Genomic DNA, 11,135 nt, shown 5'->3' with positions numbered 1-11,135 from the left:
GGAGATCTGTCAACTTTTCTTCCCTTTACCCATGCATTTCCACTGTATTTCTAGCCTCTCGTCTTCAGCCCTATCAGGATATTTGACCTCCTTTGATTTGGGCATTTTTCTCTCTGCTTGCTTCTTTGTTCTCCTTTCCTGTCTTTATTCCTATTTCAGTTCATGATTGACAAGGTCAGCAGTGTGTGTAGGGGCATAAAAGCCCGGCCTCTGGAGGAAATTTAGTGGTGTCTGAGCCTAGCTCTGCTAACTAGGGGCCAAGTGAAACTAAGAAGATGACTTGACCTCTCAATATCCCCCGCTCTAAAATGGGAGGATTGTAGTAGTCTCTTGTCATTGGTTTGTTATAAGATCAAATATGTCAATATGTATGGATTACTTAGATTAAGTATCTGGCATATAATAGCTGCTATGTAAGTAGGATTCAAATGCACTGATGATCTGTTTTTTCATTTTGCATACATAGTTTGGGTTATTATATTTCAAGCTTACAGTGTTTTGTAATTCAGTGTTTCTTCTTTAGAGAAACATATTGATCATTCTTTCTAGATTTCTAATTTTTTAAAATTCATAAAGATTCCATTAGCCAAAGTGATATATGGCTTTATTTTAATAAACTTAATTTTTCATTTTTATGTACTCCATGCATAACTTATTTTTAATAACAACTTTATTGAAATATAATTCTCATATGATAAAATTAACCCCCATAAATGTGCAATTTAGTGGTTCCTAGTATATTCCCAACATTATTCAGTCATGAAAGCTATTAAACTTTAGAATAATAGGATTCTATAGCTATTAGTGGTTATTTCTAGCACCCCACCCCCTCAGCTCCTGGTAAGACTAACATATTTTCTGTCTCAATAGATTAGGCCATTCTGGACGTTTTCATATAAACTGACCCCTACAATTGGAGGCTGTTTTCATTATCATAATGTTTTCAAGATTCATTTATATTGTAGTATATATCAGTACTCTATTCCTTTTAATTGGTAAAAAAAAATTCTATTGTATATAGGTATTCAATTTTGCTTTTGCCCATTCATCAACTGATAGCTTTTTGAGTTGTTTTCACTTTTGGTTACTATAAACATTCGTGTATAGTGTGTGTGTAGACATATGTTTTTATTCTTTTGGATATATGCCTAGGAATGCAATTGTTACACACAGAATACCTCTTTGTTTAAATTTTGAGGAACTGTCAAACTGTTATTTAGAGTGGGTACACCATTTAATACTCACACCAGCAAAGCTGAAGGTTCCAACTTTTCCACATCCTTCCAAAAGTTGTTATTGTCCTTTTTTTTTTCATTTTAGCCATCCTAGCAGGTGTGAAGTTGTATCTTATAGTGATTTTTATTTTCATTTCCCTAATGACTAATGAGGCTGGACAATTTTTACTGTACTTATTTTTTATGTGCTCTCTGTAAATTTTTTTTGAAAAATATCTATTAAAATCATCCAAGATGTACTGCAGATAATGGTTATCGTGTCTCTTTTCATGCCAATACTTTTTTTTTTTTTTTGCCTGGCGGCACTTGCTAGAACTTGGGAGTAGCAGGCCCTTTTGTATTTCTGACTTAAAAAATAATGATTTTAGTGTTTAACTGGTGATTACTATAGGTTTTTGTAGAAATGCTTTTTCAGGTTAATACAGTGCCTTTGCATTCCTAGTTTACCAAGAGGTTTTTTAAAAAAAATTTATTATGAATAGATGTTGACATTTAAGGCTTTTTGTATATCTGCAAAGATGATTATATAGCTTTTATAATTAAGCTCCTAACATGGTGAATTACATTGATACATTTTCAAATATTGAACAGTCTTTTATTTCATTCTTGAGGTAAACCTTAATTGGTTATGAAATATCAAGTACATGCTAAATTGTATTTGCATATATTTGGCATTTTTGTATCAATATTCAAAAGTGAGATAATTTTCCTTTCTTGTACTAGTTTAATCCAGTTTGTATATCAGAATTTTACTGGCTTTGTAAAATTAATTTTTTAGCTTTCTTTTTCTATTCTTTGAAACAGTTTATATAAGATAAGAATTATTAATTCTGTAAAGGTTTAGTAAAATATATGACATTCTTTTGGGAAACATATTGGATATTTTTATTTTAAAAATTACTATTGTCAACTGCTGTAGCAGGTGTTCTTAAGATCCAGAATTTATATCTAAATCTTTAGATGAAATCTTCCTTAGATATATGGTCCCTAATAATCTTCTTTAGATTGCCCTCAGATGACTTTTTAGCACTTGGAGAATAGTATGTCTTTTCTGGTTACAAACATTCTATTTTTTAAAAAAAAATCTTCAAAATGTTTACATTGTTATTTATTGAGTTTAATCTCATTAGTTTTGATTCATCATTACAACTAACTGAGGTGTTTTTATTTTTAATTTGTTTAAATCATTTAAAACTATTTTTTGTCTTTAAAATATTTTATTTTGAAACAATTTTAGAGCCACAGGGAGTTGTAAAGGGAGTTTAGAAAGTTCTATTTACTCTTCTTTCTGTTTCCTCCAAAGGTTACATCTTACACAACTATAGTACAACATCATAACCAGAGGTTTGACATTGGTACAATGTAAGTGCAGTTCTCCGTTATTTCATCCCGTGTGTGGATTTCTGTAATCACCACTACAGTCAAGATACAGAACTGTCTCATAATCGCAAAGATCTTTCCTACGCTATTTCTTTATAATTACACACTCCCCCTCCCCTCCACCATTCCTGACCTCTGACAACCACTCATCTGTTTCCATCTCTCTAATTTTGTTATTTTGAGGATTCTTGGTATATACTAGATATGAGTCCTTTGTCAGATGTGTGTAATTTCTCCTATCACATAGCTTGCCTTTTCACCTTCTTCCCAGGGTCATTTGCTGAGTAAAAGTTTTAACTTTTGATGAATTGTCTTCTTGATTCATTGATTTTTCTCTATTTTTTGTTTTGCATTTCATTAATTTCCTCTTTTTATTTCCTTTCATTTGCTTGCTTTGAGTTTACTTTTATCTTCTTCTAGGTTATTAAGGTGAGAACATAGATTATTGATTTGAGACTTTTTCTCTTTTCTAAAATTTTTCCTTTTGGCACTGCTTTAGTTATGTTCCACGCATTTTAATATTTTGTATTTTCTATTTTCATCCTGTTCATATAGTTTTTAGTTTCCCTGAGCCTTCCTCTTTGATCCATAGATTATTTAGAACCATGTTGTTTAGTTTCCAAGTGTTTGGGGGTATTTTCTCGTTACCCATCTCTTGCTGATTTCTGGGTTAATTCCATTGTAGTCAGAAAGCATTGTCTGTATGGTTTCAGTTCTTTTAAAGTTTTGAGGTTTGTATTATGATCAGTATTAAGTTTACTTTGGTCCCCTGTGCACTTGAAAACAATGTGCGTTCTGCTCCTGCTGGGTGGAGTACTCTCTTCGTGTTGGTTAGACCCTGCAGGTTGAGAGTATTGTTGAGTCCTGTATCCTTGCTGAATTCCCCTCTACTTGTGCCATCAGTTGCTGAGAGAAGGGATTGAAGTCTGCAGCTGTAACTGTGCACTCTTCTACTTCTCCTTTCGGTTTTTGCTTCATGTATCGTGCAGCACTCTTCTTTGGTACATGAACATTTAGAATTGCTATGTCTTCTTGATGGATTGACTTTTGATCATTATTTAGTATCCCTCTCTGTTAGTGGTAATTTTCTTTGCTATAAATTTTACTTTTTCTGATAGCAATGTGTCCACTCATACTTTCTTTGATTAATGTTTATGTGGAATACCTTTTTTCATCTGTCTAGTTTTAACCTACATATAGGCATACCTTGGAGATGTGGTGGTTTTGGTTCCAGACCACTGTAATAAAGCAAATATCACAAGAAAGCCAGTCATATGAAATTTTGGTTTCCCAGTCCATTTAAAAGTTATGTGTATACTGTGCTGTAGTCTGTTAAGTGTGCAATAGCATTATGTCTAAAACAACAATGTATGTACCTTAGTTTAAAAATATTTTATTGCTAAAAAATGCTAACCATCACCTGAGCCTTCAGTGAGTCGTGGTAGTTACATCAAAGATCTCTGATCACAGATCTCCATAAACAAATTAATAATAATAAAGCAGTTTGAAGTGGTGTGAGAATTACCAAATGGTGACCCAGAGACACAAAGTGAGCAAATGCTGTTGGAAAAGTGATGCTGATAGACTTGCTTGATTCTGAATTGCCACAAACCTTCAATTTGTAAAACTCAATAAACTGAAGTGTAGTAAAACAAGTATGTTTCTATACTGTTAAATTGAAGTGTTTCTTATAGACAACATAGAGCTCAGTCATTTTTTTTAAATTGACTGTTATTTAACTGGTGTGTTTAGACCACTTAGATTTATTGTGGTTATTGATTGGTCCTTTTTCTGTTTGTTCTGCTTTTCACTTCTCTGTTTTGCTTTACGTAACTTCTTGTGGATTACCTGAAAATGTTTTAGAACTTAATTTTGACTTATCTGTGGTGTTTTTGAGTGCTTCTCTTTGTGTATCATTTTTTTTTAAATTGAAGTTGAGTCAGATTACAATGTTGTGTCAGTTTCTGGTGAACAGCATAGTAGTTCAGTCATACAGATTTATTCATTTTCATATCCTTTTCATTATAGGCTACTACAAGATATTGAATATAGTTCCCTGTGCTACAGCTATTTGTGTATCTTTTTAAGTGGTTACTGTAACCATTACATCATATACACATAACTTTTCTTAGTCTGCTGGTGTCAACACTTACCAGTTTGTTATGATAGTCTTGTATGTTTCCTCTTCACACACTGAGAAGTGCATCAGCATTATAATTTTTGCTTCAACTACCAAACAAAATTTAGCAAACACAAAGGAGTAAGAAAGTGTAATTGTCCATATTTGTACTATTTTTATTGTTCTTCCTTCCTTCCTGATGTTCCAGGATTCCTTCTTTTTTCATTTTCTCTTTGTTTTGTTCATTCTTTTAGAGTAGATATGTTGGTTGACAAATTCTGTTAGTTTTGTTCATCTGAGAATGCCTTATTTTGCTATTTAAAAAGTGTTTTTTTAATTGACACAACATTGTAAGCTGACTATACTTCAGTTAAAAATACATACTTAAAGTAAAAACATTTTCTTTTGTTGAAGTACAGTCCATCTACAATGTTGTTACTTTCTGGTGTACCACAGAGTGATTCAACTTTATATATATAGGCCATTATGAGGTACTGAATTCCCATGCTGTACAGGAGGACCTTGTTGTTTATCTATTTTATAGATAATAGTTAGTTGATTTGCTCTTCATTTTTGAAGGTTATTTTTGCAGAATACAGAATTCTGAGTGGGCAGTTTTCTCAACACTTGAAAAATATGTAACTTCCTTTTGGGCTCCCTGATTTCTCATGAGAAATTTGCTGGAGGCATTCAGAATTTTTTCTTTGGTCTTTAGTTTTTAGGTGTTTAGCTATAATATGTCAGAGTGGATTTCTTTGGGTTAAGATCCTGTTTGGAATTTGTTCAGTCTTAAATATTTAGGTTTGTTTATTTATTTATATTTATTTATTTATTTATTCATTCATTCATTCATAACAAATATGGCAAAATTTTAGCCATTATATCTTTGAATACTTTTCTAGCCCTACTGCTTTATCCTCTCTGGGACTCAGAATGCATAAATGTCATATTCATTGATATTGCGCCCATCTGTCCCTGAGGCCCTGTTCATTTTTCAGTCTATTTTCTCTTTGTTTTTCAGTTTGGGTAATTTCTATTGTCGTGTCTTCAAGTTCAGTGATTCATCTGTTCTTTTCTGCAGTTGAGTCCATGTATTGAGATTTTTATTTCAGGTATTAGGTTATTTGGTTCTAAATTTCCATGTGGCCTTTTACCTTTGCTGTGATTTTGTGTTTCTTTGCTGACTTTTTTGTTTGTTTGTTTGTCTTTCATTTGTTTCAGGTGTGTTTGTAGTTGCTCACTGAAGCATTCTGTGATGGCTTTTAAAGTCTTGTTTGGTAACTGATACCTGTGTCATGCCAGTGTTCTTATCTATTGATTATCTTTTCTCCTTTCACTTGAGATGTTCCTGGTTCTTGCTATGTTGAGAGAATTTTTGTTATTCAGTGCTGGACATTTTGGGTATTATATTATGAGGTTCCAGATCTTATTTAAATATTATGTTTTAGTAAGTCATTTCTGTTAATGCTCCAGCAGGGAGAAGGGGATAATGCCAGTTAGGATTTGAAGCTCAGATTTTAATCTTGGCCTTTGCTGACACTCATCTGGGGAGGGGCTCCATGTTACTGCTGATTGTGGACCAGAGTTCGGGCTTCCCCCCAAGGCCTCTGCAGGTACCTTCTTTCTGGGATGGCAAGGGGTGCCCTACTGTCATTGGTGGAATTCCTGATGTTCCACTGGGCCTCCTGTCACAACCCAAACATGGAGGCAGTGAGGGGGATGGAGGTCCTCGTTCCGCATGTGGTGTCTACATTGCAGGTGGGGGCTTGTCTTCCTGTAATGTTTGGCTGGAGACAGGCAGTAACTGTGTAAGTTTTCTGTGTTTCCACTGTCCCTTCATCTCCTTTGGCTGGAGAGAGCAGGCTTTCTGGGGACATTTTTTATTTGCTCCCATTGGTGTTTCTGGGTTGTTGGCTTCCCTGGCACCTAGTGTGGGATGCATGAGACAAAAAGAAAACTCAGGAAGTCACCACTGTGTAGTTCCTCAGGTCCTGATCCCTGGCCAGTCTGCCACATTCTCTTCACCTCTCAGCATGTTTTTGTTTCTTTCAAATATAAAGCCTAGGGAGTCTAGCCATGCTTAGTGGGAAGAGCAGGGAAAAGTATGTTTATCCATCTTTCCAGAAGCAGAAGTCCAAATTTAATTAACTTTGAATGGGTAATACATTCATGTGACATACAAGTTGAGTGATATAAAAAGAAGTTACAGTGAAATTAACTTTCTCCCACCCACTTCCCCTCTTAGTTGGCAACAGTGCTTCTGGTTACTGTGCTTCCTTCTGAGGTAACTTTACAGATACCAGCAGACATACACAGATGCGTTGTTACCCAGATGGTGGCATACTGCATACACTGTATCCTGTTTTTTTTCTCATAACACTGCAATTTAGTGAACCTTCTGGATTCATACAAGAAGAACTTCTTTATCATTTTTCATGGCCTCATGCTGTTCCAGTGCATGGAGATGCCATGTGTATGTAACCACTTGCACTGTTTAGGTGTTGGTCCTGTTACCTGATATATTTATTTTCCCTTCTATCTTAGTGTCTTCTGCACATTTCTTGTGTTTTTTGTGTACACCTGAGTCAGGGTCCTGTGTAAGCTGAAGTGTGTTGGAGATAGGTGCTGGTGACTGAAGTCTTCATTTTATGATAAGTCATATGTATACTCCATAAGTATTTGGAGATACTCATTACAGCTGCTTTCCTAGACTTGGTTCTCCATCATGTTCACAAGGGCTCTTTGGTCCACAGCTTGCTTTTCATAGGTGTCAACAAAAGATTTTGGGTATAAGTTCTATATACCCTTATTCACTTTCATGGGTTTAGGTGCTTCCACATAACAGTTAACAGAATGTATGCACTTTGTTGTTATTTCTAAGGGGCAAGAAAACACAGGTCTACTATGATTTGGGGTCAGAGTACTTGTATCTACCTTTTGGGAAAGATGAGATTGATTTTGTTATCATTTAAATTTTTGAGCATGGTAGTTTCATTCTCACTAAATTAGCACTTTTTCTTTAGGGTGGTGATTTTTTTCTTTTGAGTAGAAATATTGCCCTCAAATTCTTGGTGAACTTGAGTAAAGTCATGAATTGAAGAACCTTTTTGCCTTTGTCTCTTGATAGTCTTTCATGTTCTCTTGGCAGTTTAATGCTAAATCCATGCATAATTAAGTTTGATCTTGCACAGAGGATGGAGTCTGGAACTTGCACTGATAGACTGGAACTTGCACTGACAGACTGTGTGAGGATTTTTTTTTTTAATTTCAATTTTTTAATTTGATATTTCCAAATATATAAAACATCAAGATTCTTACACCAGTTATCTCAAATGAGACCATAAAAAGCAATTTTAAAGTGTATACAACAATCATTCCCCCCTTCAGTTTTGCTACTTTATACAACTATGGGATAGACAGAAAATTGAATGGCATGTGCCTAGTTGGAAAATTTCACCTGTTTACAAAAAAAAAAAAAAAAAAGGAAGAAATTAAGAAAACTCAAAATCAAACATGTAGGATACTTGCTACTTTGTGTCTGCAAGTCAATTTACAAACTTTTTTTTTTAATTTAGTAGGCACTTGGGACTGAAAATTTTAGCTGCCCAGTTTTATCCAACTACCCAACAGAAAGCAGCACAAATGAAAGTCCCAACACTCTGTAAACTTTGAGGGACTGAGAGAGTAGACACTATTTTTTATCTGTAGTAGATTCAATTGTTGAGCCTGCAAATGTAGGCTTTTTTCTCTTAACAGAAATAAATATCCTCAGGGCCTTTCCTCTAGCTTCAGTGGGCTGAGTTCAAGAATAGTGAAGAACCCCTCATGTGAAATTTAAAGTGTGACAACTCTGAAGTATTCTGATGCATTATACAAAATTTTCCTAGTTGCATAGACCAAAGACAGATGTTTTGCTAAATGGCACTGAAGAAAATCCTGACCCAAGTGGCACTACTTGGTCCAAATGTTACTGACCAAAGAAAATGATACAACAATATTTATAGGCTCACCTTTAAGAAATGGTTGACATTAATACTGTACATATTTTACACATCAAATACATAGTCCAAGAGTTTATAAAAGAAATTCATGCATTATTACCTTTAAGAATATCAATGTACAACATACCCAGGCCCCCCAGTACTTGTGACATTTCAGGTGGACACAGTGTTATGTACAAAAACAATCAATTTATCTTCTGTGTTAAGTATATAATTTAAAGAAACTTCAGAGATTACTGAGGAAAAACTTAGTCCACTGAAGATTGATAACAAGTGTCAATCTGTGGGATTTTTAAGTATTTCCTTTAAAAAAAAAAAAACACCCAGAAAACATAACCTCTGTACAAAGAAAAATATAAAAATTCTGGAAGATCATGTCTGATCACACTACATAACTTAGAATGAAATGTCAGTGGATTAAAGTTTTTCTGTCTTATTCCTTTGGAAGCCTTAATTTGTGAACTAATACTCGTATTTAGCTCAGCTGCTTTTATGGCACAAGAGCCCAGTTTTAAAATGGTGGCACTGATTTTCCTTATAACAGCACTATTTTCAGCAGCAATTATATTTTTAAAGGTTAACAATTTGTACAACAAATGTCTAACTATGCTTATTCCTACTTTATACTCAACAGTTATGATCTTTACAAAAAGCTAATATCTACATAGAGAACCATCTTTTACTTGCCCCATCTCATCTCTGACTTGGTTGAGGAAGTACAGGCATTTCAGATTAGGTATTTATGTGTTTTAGATGGGATTCTTGGATTTATGTGAATATAAAAATAAGACAAAATAATTCTTAGGTACATTCCAGTGTCCCAGTAATTAGTTACATGATAAATAGTACCTACCTGCTGACCACCTATAAAAGATGAGACATTCTGAGGCACCCTAAAAAACTAGGTCTGTAACAGGTGAACAAGAAGGCCATTTTACTCAATTCTGATGCAGTCACCACTGACTGCTATTTAAGGTGTTTACTGGTAACCAGCAAGTTTAACTGAAGAGATGTCACTAAATTTAAACTGAAAATATATATTTAAAAGTAGCAATTTACATTGAGGGAAATATGGTTCTTGTGTGTTCTGTGTAAAGAGAGATTATGAATAAAGGGAATTGGCAACTGAGCACCCTAATTCAATTCCATGAATACAGGTTCCATGATAAGATATCTACTACATGCATTTTGCTTACAGTAACTGCCTAAAACTCACCAGCTACATAGAGTTAAACTCTGTATTAAAGGACTATTGAGTTACAGGGGAATTGGCCATATCAGGTAGCTAGTGACATAGTACCAGTTGTGAAAATTGAGATAAACGAGTTGACAAATGGATTCATTGAATATGTTAATATTGTGAATGAGAAGACAATTCACCGGGATAATATACCCACAAGTATGTTGATCTGACAAAAACCACAGACTGACATCAAATGGATAAAAAAATACTGGGGAAAAAGTGAAAATGCCAACCAAAATAACAAGGTGGGTGGGCTGGGTGGAAGAGCACATTTAAGGCATCTAAAAAAAAAAAAATCCACATGGCTTTGGCTTATTAAAATATTTTACACTATCTTTTTTCTTTTTAAAGAAGATTTGAAAGCACCTAAAAATCAAGCAGATTGTTAAAAAAAATCCCGCATGGCAAATTCAGTTTGTAAGCGTCCTTCAGATATTTGTCAAGGAAAATAAAGAAGCCTCTGCCCATGAGATTGCACATGGTGGAAGAGGTCCTTCCAACCCTGTCTATCTTATGCTGGATGGCAGCCCAGAGGTTCGCTGTGCAGCAGCTACAAACAAGGTGTTACTCTCTGGAAGGGAAGGGACTGTGGAATTTCCACTGGTTGTCGAGCAACCCAGCTTTAATTTTTCCAGATACTCTGCATGTACAGGCTTATGACACTGGAGAACTTGATGGCATCCTTTACTTTGAACCACTCTATCTCCCTTCCTGTATTAATAGAATCTTCCCAGTCTTCTAATATTTCAGTGACAGTAAGGACATAGACATATGTCCTGTGCTTTCTGTCTTGGTTCTCATATATGCCCAGGAGTCTGCCTGACTTTCCTTTGAATCCAGCCTCTTGGTAAGCCTCCCTCACGGCAGCACCGGCAGGCTCCTCCTGGGGCTCCAGTCCTCCTCCTGGGCCAGTCCACTGGTCCGGGACCGATGCCTGCCCACCTGCAGCACCTCGTCCTCCTGCTCGCTCCGGAAGCACAGGGACGCCGCCCGCTTCTTGAAGCCCTCGCGGTCCTAGGTCCGCGGCCTAGGGGGGCTTGGACCTCATCCCAGAGGCGGGCTCTCGCTGCCGCGGCCCCTGCGGAGGCCGCCACCCCGCCGGGGCGCGGGGGCGAGGGCAAGTCGGGGCCCAGGGCGACGCGGCCGGTCAGTCCCAG

At 35.8% G+C, this 11,135-nt stretch overlaps 1 pseudogene; it reads right to left on the bottom strand.

Annotated features, from left to right (window-relative positions):
- Nucleotides 1–7,351: 7,351 nt before the first annotated feature.
- LOC135320806 (diphosphoinositol polyphosphate phosphohydrolase 2-like) lies at nt 7,352–10,995 on the bottom strand (annotated as a pseudogene).
- Between the last annotated feature and the right edge of the window lie 140 nt (nt 10,996–11,135).

Source organism: Camelus dromedarius, unplaced genomic scaffold, assembly GCF_036321535.1.
Source record: "Camelus dromedarius isolate mCamDro1 unplaced genomic scaffold, mCamDro1.pat HAP1_SCAFFOLD_20, whole genome shotgun sequence".
Taxonomy (NCBI): Eukaryota; Metazoa; Chordata; class Mammalia; order Artiodactyla; family Camelidae; genus Camelus; species Camelus dromedarius.
The sequence above is the reverse complement of the archived record's forward strand: the minus strand, read 5'-3'. Positions and strand labels throughout refer to the sequence as shown.